The following is a 16,671-nucleotide window of genomic DNA, read 5'->3' on the forward strand; positions in this document are numbered from 1 at the left end:
GACAACTCCTCCCCTACCTCCAGCACAGATGGCTCATCAGGAAATGCAGACTACACCCCAGCTCTCTTTGTGTCACTGTCTAGAGAGCAGTGAAAAGGAAGGAGAGGCAGGCATGCACAAAACTGGGCTGAGCACAAGGAAAAGCACACAGAAGGAGGGAGAGGTAGGCAGCAGGCATGTGTAGGAGGCTGGCCTGGTTTGCAGTGGATACCTAAGGTACTTACACCTTATTCCAGGTCCAGTTATCCCTTATTAGTAAAATGTAGGCAGTGTCTAGCAGCTTAGGCTGTCTAGGGGTAGCTGTAGAAGAGCAGCCAAGGCTGAACTAGGAGACATGCAAAGCTCTTGCAATGCCACTATAGTCACACAGTACTTATTCCCAATAAAATACAATACTCAGTGTTACCAAAAATAAAGGTACTTTATTTTAGTGACACAATGCCAAAACTATCTTAGAGGCAATACTCCTTCTGGAGGTAAGTATTTTAAACAATACATACACTAGTAACTAAAATCAGGTAAGTAAACAGTCATAGAATAGTGCAAACAGTGAAAAACACAATAGATTGCAATAGGTTGAGGGGCAACACAAACCATATACTAAAATAGTGGAATGCAAAAGTCGGATTCCCCCCTAGGCAAGTGTAGTGTGTAGAGGGGCACTGGGAGTGTAAGACAACACCAAAGGTAAGTATAGTACCCCACCCCAGAGCCCAGGAATGCAGGAGTAAAGTATAGCAAGTTTCCTCAGTACACACTAGAAGTCGTGGTAAAGGATTATGCAAGAACCAAGCAAGACTGCAAGAAACCAATGATGGATTCCTGAACCTGAAGACCTGTGGATAGAGGAAACCAAGTCCAGAGGTTGATGAAGAGTCCAGGAAGAACAGGAGCCCCTGCCCACGTGGAATAAGGTGCAAAAGTGGATTCTCCGGTTGGAAGAAAAGTACAGAAATGCACCAAAGAAGATATCTGCGGATTCCTGCTTCGTGCAAGAGATGTCCCATGTTCAGTCATTGGATGCAGGCAGTTTGAGACACTGGATTCTGCCAACAAGCCTCGGTTCAAGCAAATACACGTTTTGCATCAGAGAGGAGCTGCCTGGGCCCAGGAGGAACTTAGGTGTCTCAAGTTAGACTCAGGAGACAGAGGGGGCTCTCAGCAATTTAGAGAGCCCTCAGAAGACCATACAGCACCCACCAGAGTCCCAGGACATGGAGACAAAGGAGTTGCAAATTGCAGTTGTTGCAGCACTTCACAAAGGTATCCCACACCACCGGAGAACAACTCAGGGAGTTGAGCATTGCAAGGTAGAGTTCTGGGGACCTGAGCTACGCTGTGCACAAAGAACTTTTGGAAGAAGTGAAAAGAAGCCCAAGGAGCTGCCGAAGATGTGCAACACAGGGGTACTGTCATGGCATGGGGAGGCAAGCTCTTACCTCCACCAAATTAGGGCAGCTGGACCTTTCGACAGTCAGGATCACTTCAGGCCACCACCTCTGTTCCAGGGATCACGCTCGTCGACAGGAGAAGAGTCCCAGAGTACCAGTTGTCATCACAGAGAGGTGCCTGCTGAAGCAGGGAAGTGACTCCATTACTCCTCGGGAAATGTATTTGGTTCTTCTGGTGCAGGGTGAAGACAGGCAGTCCTCAGAGTATGCACAGCCAGGAAACTGTGGCAGTTGCTAGCTGGAGCTGAAGTTGCAGGTCACAGTAGCCTTCCTGGATACTTTGTTGCAGTTACAGCAGTTCCTGGAGCAGTCTGTGGTTGATCCAACGGTCAGAAGCTTAAGCAGAGGGGCCCCCTACATTGGAATCCAAGATGGCTAATGCCAGGGACACTCTGGAGGAGCTTTGGGCACCTCCCCTGAGGTGGTGATGGACAGGGGAGTGGCTACTCCTCTTTCCTTTGTCCAGTGTCATGCCAGAGGAGGGACTGGGGGTCCCTGAACTGGTATAGACTGGATTATGCGAGGAGGACACAGTTTGTGTCCATCAAAGCATTTCCAGAGGATCTGGGAGGATACCCCTGACATGCCTGTAACACACATTTCCAACAGGAGAGGGTGTAACAACCCTGTCCTAAAGGGAATGCATTGTTCTGCCTTCCTGGGATTGAGCTGCAGTTTTTTCTTCAATAATTTGACTTCTAATGTGTCATTGATATTTGTATTGATGTTATAAAATATGTCATGAGTTCTGTAATATTTGGGGTAATTAGCAGCGCATTATGAGGATGCAAGTTGGTTATATTTCCTTGAAATAACTTAACTGGTGAATTTTTCTGTTTTTGTGTGAGTAAATTCAGAACCAACTATAATGTCTTTGTAACTTCTGTTTTTTAAAGTGAATCTCTATGTTTTTTAGAGTACTATATGTTAATCCAACCACTGTTGTGTACTGTGCCTGTTGTGAACTCCTCAACCCACACAAACCTGCGCTGTGCACGGCCTTTGGCTGGGTGCAGTAGCAGTTGGTCACAAGTCCTTTCACTCTGGGTGTGAGAATAGGTGTGATAATGTGTCTCTGGGTGTGAGGGTGGGTGCAAGAGGGTCTATGTGGATGTAAAAGTATCTGGGTGTGAGAGCAGGTATAAGAGGGTGTCTCTGGGTGTGGTAGTGGGTGTGAGAGTGTCTCTGTGAGTGAGTGTGTGAGTGTGTGGGTGGGTCTGTGAGTGTATGTGTGAGTCTGAGTGGGTCTGTGAGTGGGTACATGAATGTCTGAGTGTGTCTGTGAATGAGTGCATGAGCGTGAATGGGTCTGTGAGTGGGTGTGTGAGTTACTGAGTGGGTCTGTGAGTGGGTGTATGAGTCTCTGAGTAGGACTGTGAGTGGGTGCATGAGTGTCTGAGTGGGTCTGTGAGTGGGTCTATAAGGAGCTGAGTGGGTCTGTGAGCAGATGCATGAGGGTCTGAGTGGGAATTTGAGTGGGTGCATCAGTATCTGATTAGGTCTGAGAGTGGATGTATGAGAGCCTGTGTGGGTCTGTGAGTGGGTGTGTCCTTGTCTGACTGGGTTTGTGAGTGGGTGCATGAGGGTCTGAGTGGGTTTGTGTGTGGGTGCCTCAGTGTCTGAGTAGGTCCGTGAGTGGATGCATGAGGGTCTGAGTGGGTCTCTGAGTGGGTTTCGGCAGTGTCTGAGTGGGTCTATGAGTTGATGCGTGAGGGTCTGAGTGGGTCTATGAAGGGGTGCATCAGTGTCTGAGTAGGTCTGTGAGTGGGCGGATGATGTTCTCAGTGGGTTTGTGAGTGGGTGCGTCAGTGACTGAGTGGGTCTGAAAGTAGATCCTGAAGGCAATGAGTGGTGTTGATTGGGTGGTTATAGAGGGTTTTTCACAGACCCTGTGGCCAACCCCTGCTGTGTACAGCCTAAGGCCGTGCATGGCAGTGGTTGGATTAACATAAAGTAATATATTTTACTTTGTTTTAAAAAAAAAAACATAAAAATTCACTGAAAAAAACAAATGTTACAAAGATGTTATAGTTAGGATCACATTTTAAAAGTACAAAACCATAGAAATTCTGCTGTTATAGTTAGAGTCATCTCAAGTAACTACAACTTGTGCCCAAAGGTAACTATAACTCATGCCCTTGCCATGTACTAGTAATTATCCCACAATTTACAGCACTTGTGACATGTTGATAACATCATTGATAATATCAGTAATATTTGCAGTAACATTTTTTACACAAAAACCTGTGCAAGGGGGGCACACGTTATAGTTACATTAGGGCACGAGTTAGAGTTACTTGAGATAACTCTAACTATAACAGGTGAATTTCTATGGTTTTGTATACTTAAAACGTGAGCCTAACTACAATGTTTTGGTCAGCTTTGTTTTTTTCAGTGCATATATATTTCATCATGAAAGAAATGCTTGAATTTCATCAGAAATAGAGCTTCAACATGGTGCTTTCTTGCATATGTATATATGTTGAAGCTCTATTCCTGATGAATTTCAAGCATTTCTTTCATGATAATCAGGGGCTTCAACTTGTAGTCCTAATGTATTTTGGCTTTATGCCTTGTACAAAGGTAAGAGGTTTGCATATTCAGGATACAGGTTCTTTTAATCACTAGCTGACAAGTGCTTTTATAACTGATTCCTACAATCCCCAGAATGCACCCGTATTACTTGTCTTCATTATATATCATGTAAGAGCCATTTAATTCTCAATAGCGTTATTTCATCACAATTTAATTTATAATTCATATCAGTTCCAGTGCAGGCAATACATAAGATTAAAGCGACCACATGCACATCAGTCAGCATTGTATATAGTTTTAATAATATTCAACTCTAATGTTACCACAATAAAATAATTTATTTCAAATGACAGGCATCAAGGATAGCAAAAGAGAGATAAATATCTCCTTTCTCACCTCCGGATATCCTAATAACAGGAAAATCCTTTGTCAAACACAAAAGGCAAGCGGGTCATACCCCCTAGAACAATCAATGTCCCCACTGTTTCTCCATCATCTGCCCTACAGAGCAACATCATACACAAGAAAATGCTATGTTGAAGCTCTATACCTGATGAATTTCAAGTGGCTGAAACCCATGGTCCTAATGTGTTTTGGCTTTATACCTTGTTCACAGGTGCGAAATTTGCAAATTCAGGATACAGGTGCTTTTAATCACTTCCTAACAGGTGATTTTATAACTCTTTCCTACAATTCCCAGAATACACCAGAATTACCTAAGTCTTCATTGTATATTATAAAATCCATTTAATTCTGAATAGCGTTATTTCATCAAAATTTTATTTATTTCATATAATTTCCAGTGCAGACAATGCATCAAATTAAAGTGACCACATGCATATCAGTCTGCATTGTATATAGTTTTAATAAGCTTCACCTCTGATGCTGCCACAATATAATAATGTATTTTGAATGCCAGGCATCAAGAATAGCAAAATAGAGAAAAATAGCTAGTTTCTCTCTCTTATATATATTTACACCAAATTTGGCAGAAATTTAGCTTTTAGTCTACAGATTGTACTTTTTGTTATTTGTAGGAAATCTGTTCAGTAGTTTAAGAGAAATTATAGGAGAACCATATTTAAATATCTAGGGCTTTGGTTCCTCCCATACAGCTTAGCGAATAATGACAAGCTTGTGCAGAGATCTGCAGAGCTCTTATTGGCTGCTAACACTTCAGCCAAGAAGCTATCTTGGGATTCAACTTCAGCTGAGTCCATGAAAAAAAAGAAAAGGGGCCAGAGTAAGGACACCCGGGCCTCTTAGCTCTGGTGATTTGGTCCCAGAGGGACTCCGCCTTGGCAAAAAAGCAATGTAAATAAAAATGCCACAAATTCACGACAACGTTGTTAATTACAGCAAAATTTAAAAAACAAGGGTGTCTCCTGCACATTTTATGGGCCAGGTCAAGGGGCATATCAAAAATAATGAATGGAAAGCATGGGCCCCCCTACTGGGCTTCTTTATGCCCCGGGAACCACCACTTCCCTGAGGCTCATATTCAACAATATGCTGGGGGCTGTGCAGCCTCCTGCACCTCAAGGACCACCACCTTCCAAGGCTAAATTGCTTGCTTAGAGTGGGAAGGGTCCTACAGGCCACCCGAGCCCCAGGGACTGCCCCCTCCCCAGGGCTAACATTCAATTATATGTGAGGACTGCATTGCCCCCAACAACCCCGGGGACCCCACCTCCTGGGGCCAATTGTATCAAATTAAGGGAAGGCGTGAGACCCCCTGGGGAATGTTAACCTCCTGGGGCTGGATCAAAAGAATGAAGGGGGCCTGTGCGGCCCATGTTAAAGAGACAATCATGGCCCTGGGGACTGCCATCCCACAGGGCCAGCTCCCGCTATGTCCCAGGGTGCCCACCCCCAGGACATAGCTGTTTGCTTTGACTTGGTGGGACCTTTGACAGCTCCAGCCAAGTCAGAGTAAACACTGCTCTGCTCCCAGGAAGTGAGGGCTGTCAAACAGCTCTTGCTTGCTGGGAAAAGGGCTTTCCTCTGTTTCCCTGCCCGGAGACATGCTCTGTGGTCCCATTGCACACTAGGTGCCCTGATTGGCACCCAGGACAAATAGTCAGGCCCCAGGGCATGGGGTCCACAGGGCCCAGATTGACTCTGTAAAGGGAGCTACATAGCCCCCTTCCTTCATTTAATAAATGCCAGACCTCCGGGAATGAGGTCCTCCTCCTCCACTTTGTAGAGGTGGGCACAAGGGAATGGGGCCCCTAGGGCCAAAATAGGCTGGTGAGGGGGGACCACCCCCTCCTGCACACTGCACCCAATGAGGCAGCACTTATTAACTAACCAGTAGAAAGTATTTCAGATGGATAGGCATTAACTTGCAGCATTAGGAAACTATGGCGGTCATTACAACATTGGCGGTAAAAGCTGCATACCGCCGTGCAGAAGACCGCCAACACACCGCCGTGGAATTCCGCCACAGCTATTATGACCCACATTTCGGAATCCGCCAAAATTCAGACACCCACACAAGTCCGCCACACCAAAGATCAGTGATAAATTGGAGAAAACAAAACCTCCACCGTCATGCCAACAGAAATACGCCCACACTATCACAACACACGAAACCACGCGGCGGTCTTTTAACCGCGGTATTCCATTGGCGGTACACACCGCCGCACTCAAAATACTCACACTTTTACAAAACACAGCCACATTGGACAATTCGAAATACACACACCTGATACACATACACACACCCAATACTATATAAAACAAACACCCAAATCACCCACAAACCCCTACGACCACAATTACTGGGAGAAGGCCAGAGAGAGAGCACCAGCAAGAACAACAGCATCCACAGGCACACAACACCATCACCCACAGAACTTCCACGCACCTCACACAACACACCACTACATATCAGCACACATATCACTACACTCTCCACCCCACATATCACCTACACCACCCCATGGCACGGCAAAGACACCCCAGGTTCTCGGAGGAGGAGCTCAGGGTGATGGTGGAGGAAATTGTCCGGGTAGAGCCACAGCTATTCGGATCACAGGTGCAGCACACCTCCATTGCAAGGAAGATGGAGCTATGGTGAAGAATAGTGGACAGGGTCAACGCAGTGGGACAGCACCCAAGAAATCAGGAGGACACCAGGAAGAGGTGGAACGACCTAGAGGGGAAGGTGCGTTCCGTGGTCTCAAGACACCACCTGGCGGTTCAGCGGACAGGTGGTGGACCCCCGCAACTAACAACATGGGAGGAGCAGGTCTTGGAGATTCTGCATCCTGAGGGCCTCGCAGGAGTAGGTGGAGGAATGGACTCTGGTAAGTCAAATCTTAACTACCATATCCCCCACCCTACCTGCATGCTATCACATACCCCTACCCTCACCCCCAGCACCCCAATTCCTCCCAATATCACAAACCACCCATCCCAACACCAAGCCCAGCATGCAACACCAAAGCATGAACACCCATCACTAAAGCATGCCCACTGCACATACCCATACAACCCCCTAAACCATCCTTACGCAAGGTCTCACACAGGAATGCAAGCACTGGGGTACACGGTCACCCACCCATTGCACACCATGACACACACAGATGTAATAACCATCCTTTTATACCCCTGCAGGACCCCTACCCAACGTCACCAGACAGGAGGGTCCACACATGTCCACACCACCAACAGAAGAGGCCCACAGCGATGACAGCACCTCTGTCCAACTGGATCTAGATGGCCAGCCCGGCCCATCGGGACCCATCACCCAGTCACAGTCCACTACAGACCTTCTGTAGGAGGCTGGACTGGCTTGTAGTGAGTACCAAGGGGTACTTGCACCTTGCACCAGGCCCAGTTATCCCTTATTAGTGTATAGGGTGTCTAGCAGCTTAGGCTGATAGATAATGGTAGCTTAGCAGAGCAGCTTAGGCTGAACTAGGAGACGTGTGAAGCTACTACAGTACCACTTAGTGTCATATGCACAATATCATAAGAAAACACAATACACAGTTATACTAAAAATAAAGGTACTTTATTTTTATGACAATATGCCAAAGTATCTTAGAGTGTACCCTCAGTGAGAGGATAGGAAATATACACAAGATATATATACACAATAGCAAAAATATGCAGTATAGTCTTAGAAAACAGTGCAAACAATGTATAGTTACAATAGGATGCAATGGGGAAACATAGGGATAGGGGCAACACAAACCATATACTCCAAAAGTGGAATGCGAACCACGAATGGACCCCAAACCTATGTGACCTTGTAGAGGGTCGCTGGGACTATTAGAAAATAGTGAGAGTTAGAAAAATAACCCTCCCCAAGACCCTGAAAAGTGAGTGCAAAGTGCACTAAAGTTCCCCTAAGGACAAAGAAGTCGTGTTAGAGGAATAATGCAGGAAAGACACAAACCAGCAATGCAACAACTGTGGATTTCCAATCTAGGGTACCTGTGGAACAAGGGGACCAAGTCCAAAAGTCACAAGCAAGTCGGAGATGGGCAGATGCCCAGGAAATGCCAGCTGCGGGTGCAAAGAAGCTTCTACTGGACAGAAGAAGCTGAGGTTTCTGCAGGAACGAAAAGGGCTAGAGACTTCCCCTTTGGTGGACGGATCCCACTCGCCGTGGAGAGTCGTGCAGAAGTGTTTTCCTGCCGAAAGATTGCCAACAAGCCTTGCTAGCTGCAAAATCGTGCGGTTAGCGTTTTTGGAGGCTGCTGAGGCCCAGGAGGGACCAGGAGGTCGCAAATTGGACCAGCAGAGAGAGGTGACGTCGAGCAAGACAAGGAGCCCTCTCTGAAGCTGGTAGCACCCGGAGAAGTGCCAGAAACAGGCACTACGAGGATGCGTGAAACGGTGCTCGCCGAAGTTGCACAAAGGAGTCCCACGTCGCCGGAGACCAACTTAGAAAGTCGTGCAATGCAGGTTAGAGTGCCGTGGACCCAGGCTTGGCTGTGCACGAAGGATTTCCGCCGGAAGTGCACAGGGGCCGGAGTAGCTGCAAAAGTCACGGTTCCCAGCAATGCAGGCCAGCGAGGTGAGGCAAGGACTTACCTCCACCAAACTTGGACTGAAGAGTCACTGGACTGTGGGGGTCACTTGGACAGAGTTGCTGGATTCGAGGGACCCACGGGAGATTTCTTCGGAGCTTCTGGTGCAGAGAGGAGGCAGACTACCCCCACAGCATGCACAAACAGGAAAACAGTCGAGAAGGCGGCAGGATCAGCGTTACAGAGTTGCAGTAGTCGTCTTAGCTACTTTGTTGCAGTTTTGCAGGCTTCCAGCGCGGTTAGCAGTCGATTCCTTATCAGAAGGTGAAGAGAGAGATGCAGAGGAACTCTGATGAGCTCTTGCATTCGTTATCTAAAGTTTCCCCAGAGACAGAGACCCTAAATAGCCAGAAAAGAGGGTTTGGCTACCTAGGAGAGAGGATAGGCTACTAACACCTGAAGGAGCCTATCAGAAGGAGTCTCTGATGTCACCTGGTGGCACTGGCCACTCAGAGCAGTCCAGTGTGCCAGCAGCACCTCTGTTTCCAAGATGGCAGAGGTCTGGAGCACACTGGAGGAGCTCTGGACACCTCCCAGGGGAGGTGCAGGTCAGGGGAGTGGTCACTCCCCTTTCCTTTGTCCAGTTTCGCGCCAGAGCAGGGCTAAGGGGTCCCCTGAACCGGTGTAGACTGGCTTATGCAGAATTGGGCACCTCTGTGCCCAACAAAGCATTTCCAGAGGCTGGGGGAGGCTACTCCTCCCCTGCCTTCACACCATTTTCCAAAGGGAGAGGGTGTAACACCCTCTCTCAGAGGAAGTTCTTTGTTCTGCCATCCTGGGCCAGGCCTGGCTGGACCCCAGGAGGGCAGATGCCTGTCTGAGGGGTTGGCAGCAGCAGCAGCTGCAGTGAAACCCCAGGAAGGGCAGTTTGGCAGTACCAGGGTCTGTGCTACAGACCACTGGGATCATGGGATTGTGCCAACTATGCCAGGATGGCATAGAGGGGGCAATTCTATGATCATAGACATGTTACATGGCCATATTCGGAGTTACCATTGTGAAGCTACATATAGGTAGTGACCTATATGTAGTGCACACGTGTAATGGTGTCCCCGCACTCACAAAGTTCAGGGAATTGGCTCTGAACAATGTGGGGGCACCTTGGCTAGTGCCAGGGTGTCCTCACACTAAGTAACTTTGCACCTAACCTTTACCAGGTAAAGTTTAGACATATAGGTGACTTATAAGTTACTTAAGTGCAGTGTAAAATGGCTGTGAAATAACGTGGACGTTATTTCACTCAGGCTGCAGTGGCAGGCCTGTGTAAGAATTGTCAGAGCTCCCTATGGGTGGCAAAAGAAATGCTGCAGCCCATAGGGATCTCCTGGAACCCCAATACCCTGGGTACCTCAGTACCATATACTAGGGAATTATAAGGGTGTTCCAGTAAGCCAATGTAAATTGGTAAAATTGGTCACTAGCCTGTTAGTGACAATTTGTAAAGAGAGAGCATAACCACTGAGGTTCTGGTTAGCAGAGCCTCAGTGAGACAGTTAGGCACCACACAGGGAACACATACATTCCTGACTAGCAGGGTCCCAGTGACACATAACAAACATACTGAAAACATAGGGTTTTCACTATGAGCACTGGGCCCTGGCAAGCAGGATACCAGTGAGACAGTGAAAACACCCTGACATACACTCACAAACAGGCCCAAAGTGGGGGTAACAAGGCTAGAAAGAGGCTACTTTCTCACACAACCCCCCCCCCCAAACGAAGGACAATAAGGCTAACCTTGGCCAGTTGAGACTTTATTGTCCAAGTGGTGATAAGTAGAGAGTAGCTCTGCAATAGACTGGTTACTCCCTTTATCATCCACTATATGGTTACTTCCCTGTGGGGATGTAAACCACCCTGTTTGAAGTTCTTTAGCTAAGCAACAATGTGAAGATGTATTTTCAGAGTTTCTATCAGTAAGTTTTAGTTTAGAGCAGTGGGAATTATCCCCTGAACCTATTTGTAATGATGGAAATGCCAGACAGGGATGCTGTCTCAGTAAAGCCATAGCTGGGCAAAAACTTTGTCCATATGGCTGGAAGAGAGAACAGGGATGCTGTTTCTCTTGAGTTGGAGCAGGGCAGGGATGCTGTCCTATGAGCTCCACACTAGGGCAGGGATGCTGTCCTAAGTGTTGTGAGGCAGTGCAGAGTTTATGCACTAAAGTTTCTCTGGGAGGGTTGGAGGGATGCTCCATGTTAACTAAAATGGTGCTCTTTTTGTCACCAATGTTAGTTATCCCACAGAGAGGTACTTCTACCTCAGGGAGTCTAGCTTTGCCAGCTGATGATTCCCTTGGAACAGGTGCCACCCCAGGAGACATTTCTCCCACCACAGGAATGGTATCCTGAATGGTAGGGTGGTTAGGGGATACTGTGATACCCTTTTTACCTGTTGATGGAGAGGGATCCTGAGTTTTCAGGCCTTCTCTCCTTTGCTTTTTCATTTCAGTAGAAATGAGAGGGAACAATTCCTCAGGGATGCCCAGCATGGCTGCATGGGCATAAAACTCTACATCAGCCCAACCTGAGGCCTCTAGGTCATTACCTAAGAGACAGTCTACAGGTAAGCTAGGTGATACCACCACCTGCTTAGGGCCAGTAACTCCACCCCAACTAAACTGAATTATAGCTAAGGGAAGAAACTTAGTGGAGTTATGGACATCAATAATCTTATACTGTTGTCCAATGATGTGTTGATCAGGGTGCACTAGGTTTTCAGTCACCAAAGTGATACTGGCACCTTTGTCCCTGTAGGCCAAGGCCTCAACACCATTTATTGAAACTTTCTGCCTGTACTTATCCATTGTAAGGGGACAAGCAGCCAGTGTGGCAAGGCCAATTCCACTAGGTGTGACAGAAACTGTCTTGAGACTGACTACCCCAGTTTCTATGATGGACCCATAAGTGAACCCAACTACACCCTTAACTTGACTGTTGCCAGCAGTCCCACCACTAGTACCACTACTGCTAGGGGCACTAGAGCTTGATGTATTAGTGGTGGTAGGCTCAGTGGGTTTACCTGGACAGGACTTATCCCCTGGCCTATGGCCTCTGTTTTTACACACAAAGCACCAAGGCTTTTCAATGTGTGCAGGTTGAGAAGAAGAGGAAGAATTAGTTTTATCTCCACCCTCTGAAGAGTGTTTAAGATTTGAAGTGGGATCTTTGGTTTTACCCTTATCCCCATGCTTATCTTGAGATTTTTCACCATCTTTCTTCTTATTGCCATCTTTGTCACCCCCTGTATGAACTTTTCTGTTCACACTTGTTCTGACCCATTTGTCTGCCTTCTTTCCCAATTCTTGGGGAGAGGTCAGATCAGAGTCTACCAGGTACTGGTGCAACAAATCAGACACACAATTATTAAGTATATGCTCTCTCAGGATTGTGTTATACAGGCTTTCATAATCAGTAACTTTACTGCCATGTAACCACCCCTCCAAGGCCTTCACTGAATGGTAAATGAAATCAACCCAGTCTTGTGAAGACTCCTTTTTGGTCTCTCTGAACTTTATCCTGTATTTTTCAGTGGTTAAGCCATAACCATCCAGGAGTGCATTCTTAAGAACTTTGTAATCATTAGCTTCATTTTCTTTTACAGTAAGGAGCCTATCCCTACCTTTTCCACTAAATGATAGCCATAGGATAGCAGCCCACTGCCTTTGAGGGACATCCTGTACAACACAGGCCCTCTCAAGTGCAGCAAACCACTTGTTAATGTCATCCCCCTCCTTGTAAGGGGGAACTATCTTGTGCAGATTCCTGGAATCATGCTCTTTTGCAGGATGACTATGGGGAATACTGCTGCTGCCACCATGGGTTTCTAAACCCAGTTTCTGTCTCTCCTTCTCTACTTCTAAAGTCTGTCTATCCAAATCCAGCTGTTGCTTCTTGAGCTTCAGTCTGGTTTGTTCCACTCTCAATCTATTGAGCTCCCTTTCTAACAATCTGTCATCAGGGTGGGTGGGAGGGACATGCCTTGAAACAGAAGGAAGTATGGTGAGAATGGACAGAAGGAGACCTGTCCCTTACAGAAGCCACCCTAACAGCTTGGCTAACAGAAACATCACTACCAGTATGGTGAGAATAAATGCTTTTGCTATGATGTGAGACAACACTATTTATATGGTGTGGCTCATCATCATTACCAACTATGCTAGACTGTCTAGTAATGGGCAGGCTAGGAAGTTTCTTTCCTGAATCTTTTCCTGGGGGAGTCCCTGGATCTGATTGTGAACCATTAGCTACTTTTTCAACAGATTGGGCACTTATGGCCTTATCCTGTACTCTAAGCATGTTAATTAACAGTTCTAAGGAAGGATTCTTCCCTACACTCAAACCTCTCTCTATGCAGAGATTCCTTGCTCCTTTCCAGCTAAGGTGATCATATGCAAGTTTGGACAGATCAACATTTTGGCCTGTGCCAGACATTTTTTAGAGAGAGTTAAAGTGATGGTAAAAGATAAAAAGTTTGTCAGAGCTTTTAGAAAGACAGAGAAAAAAACTTTTTAAACTTTTTAGAACTTTTTAGAAAGTTAGAAGTACTTTTCAGCACTTAGAAAAGAGTGAAAAGAGGAAATGCAAAACTTTTTGGCTATGTGTATATACACTGACCTTGTTTTGTATATTTTTCTCTTATGAAAAGTACAATGACAAGAGTGGTAAGTAGTCTCAAAGCACTTATCCCACCGCTGCACAACCAATGTAGGAGGCTGGACTGGCTTGTAGTGAGTACCAAGAGGTACGTGCACCTTGCACCAGGCCCAGTTATCCCTTATTAGTGTATAGGGTGTCTAGCAGCTTAGGCTGATAGATAATGGTAGCTTAGCAGAGCAGCTTAGGCTGAACTAGGAGACGTGTGAAGCTACTACAGTACCACTTAGTGTCATATGCACAATATCATAAGAAAACACAATACACAGTTATACTAAAAATAAAGGTACTTTATTTTTATGACAATATGCCAAAGTATCTTAGAGTGTACCCTCAGTGAGAGGATAGGAAATATACACAAGATATATATACACAATAGCAAAAATATGCAGTATAGTCTTAGAAAACAGTGCAAACAATGTATAGTTACAATAGGATGCAATGGGGAAACATAGGGATAGGGGCAACACAAACCATATACTCCAAAAGTGGAATGCGAACCACGAATGGACCCCAAACCTATGTGACCTTGTAGAGGGTCGCTGGGACTATTAGAAAATAGTGAGAGTTAGAAAAATAACCCTCCCCAAGACCCTGAAAAGTGAGTGCAAAGTGCACTAAAGTTCCCCTAAGGACAAAGAAGTCGTGTTAGAGGAATAATGCAGGAAAGACACAAACCAGCAATGCAACAACTGTGGATTTCCAATCTAGGGTACCTGTGGAACAAGGGGACCAAGTCCAAAAGTTACAAGCAAGTCGGAGATGGGCAGATGCCCAGGAAATGCCAGCTGCGGGTGCAAAGAAGCTTCTACTGGACAGAAGAAGCTGAGATTTCTGCAGGAACTAAAAGGGCTAGAGACTTCCCCTTTGGTGGATGGATCCCTCTTGCCGTGGAGAGTCGTGCAGAAGTGTTTTCCCGCCGAAAGAATGCCAACAAGCCTTGCTAGCTGCAAATCGTGCGGTTAACGTTTTTGGACGCTGCTGAGGCCCAGGAGGTCGCAAATTGGACCAGCAGAGAGAGGGGACGTCGAGCAAGACAAGGAGCCCTCTCTGAAGCCGGTAGCACCCGGAGAAGTGCCAGAAACAGGCACTACAAGGATGCGTGAAACGGTGCTAACCGAAGTTGCACAAAGGAGTCCCACGTTGCCGGAGACCAACTTAGAAAGTCGTGCAATGCAGGTTAGAGTGCCGTGGACCCAGGCTTGGCTGTGCATGAAGGATTTCTGCCGGAAGTGCACAGGGGCCGGATTAGCTGCAAAAGTCGCGCTTCCCAGCAATGCAGGCCAGCGAGGTGAGGCAAGGACTTACCTCCACCAAACTTGGACTGAAGAGTCACTGGACTGTGGGGGTCACTTGGACAGAGTTGCTGGATTCGAGGGACCTCGCTCGTCGTGCTGAGAGGAGACCCAAGGGACCGGTAATGCAGCTTTTTGGTGCCTGCGGTTGCAGGGGGAAGATTCCGTCGACCCACGGGAGATTTCTTCGGAGCTTCTGGTGCAGAGAGGAGGCAGACTACCCCCACAGCATGCACAAACAGGAAAACAGTCGAGAAGGCGTCAGGATCAGCGTTACAGAGTTGCAGTAGTCGTCTTAGCTACTTTGTTGCAGTTTTGCAGGCTTCCAGCGCGGTCAGCAGTCGATTCCTTATCAGAAGGTGAAGAGAGAGATGCAGAGGAACTCTGATGAGCTCTTGCATTCGTTATCTAAAGTTTCCCCAGAGACAGAGACCCTAAATAGCCAGAAAAGAGGGTTTGGCTACCTAGGAGAGAGGATAGGCTACTAACACCTGAAGGAGCCTATCAGAAGGAGTCTCTGACGTCACCTGGTGGCACTGGCCACTCAGAGCAGTCCAGTGTGCCAGCAGCACCTCTGTTTCCAAGATGGCAGAGGTCTGGAGCACACTGGAGGAGCTCTGGACACCTCCCAGGGGAGGTGCAGGTCAGGGGAGTGGTCACTCCCCTTTCCTTTGTCCAGTTTCGCTCCAGAGCAGGGCTAAGGGGTCCCCTGAACCGGTGTAGACTGGCTTATGCAGAATTGGGCACCTCTGTGCCCAACAAAGCATTTCCAGAGGCTGGGGGAGGCTACTCCTCCCCTGCCTTCACACCATTTTCCAAAGGGAGAGGGTGTAACACCCTCTCTCAGAGGAAGTTCTTTGTTCTGCCATCCTGGGCCAGGCCTGGCTGGACCCCAGGAGGGCAGATGCCTGTCTGAGGGGTTGGCAGCAGCAGCAGCTGCAGTGAAACCCCAGGAAGGGCAGTTTGGCAGTACCAGGGTCTGTGCTACAGACCACTGGGATCATGGGATTGTGCCAACTATGCCAGGATGGCATAGAGGGGGCAATTCTATGATCATAGACATGTTACATGGCCATATTCGGAGTTACCATTGTGAAGCTACATATAGGTAGTGACCTATATGTAGTGCACGCGTGTAATGGTGTCCCCGCACTCACAAAGTTCAGGGAATTGGCTCTGAACAATGTGGGGGCACCTTGGCTAGTGCCAGGGTGTCCTCACACTAAGTAACTTTGCACCTAACCTTTACCAGGTAAAGGTTAGACATATAGGTGACTTATAAGTTACTTAAGTGCAGTGTAAAATGGCTGTGAAATAACGTGGACGTTATTTCACTCAGGCTGCAGTGGCAGGCCTGTGTAAGAATTGTCAGAGCTCCCTATGGGTGGCAAAAGAAATGCTGCAGCCCATAGGGATCTCCTGGAACCCCAATACCCTGGGTACCTCAGTACCATATACTAGGAAATTATAAGGGTGTTCCAGTAAGCCAATGCAAATTGGTAAAATTGGTCACTAGCCTGTTAGTGACAATTTGTAAAGAGAGAGCATAACCACTGAGGTTCTGGTTAGCAGAGCCTCAGTGAGACAGTTAGGCACCACACAGGGAACACATACATATAGGCCATAAACTTATGAGCACTGGGGTCCTGACTAGCAGGGTCCCAGTGACACATAACAAACATACTGAAAA

Source organism: Pleurodeles waltl, chromosome 6, assembly GCF_031143425.1.
Source record: "Pleurodeles waltl isolate 20211129_DDA chromosome 6, aPleWal1.hap1.20221129, whole genome shotgun sequence".
Taxonomy (NCBI): domain Eukaryota; kingdom Metazoa; phylum Chordata; class Amphibia; order Caudata; family Salamandridae; genus Pleurodeles; species Pleurodeles waltl.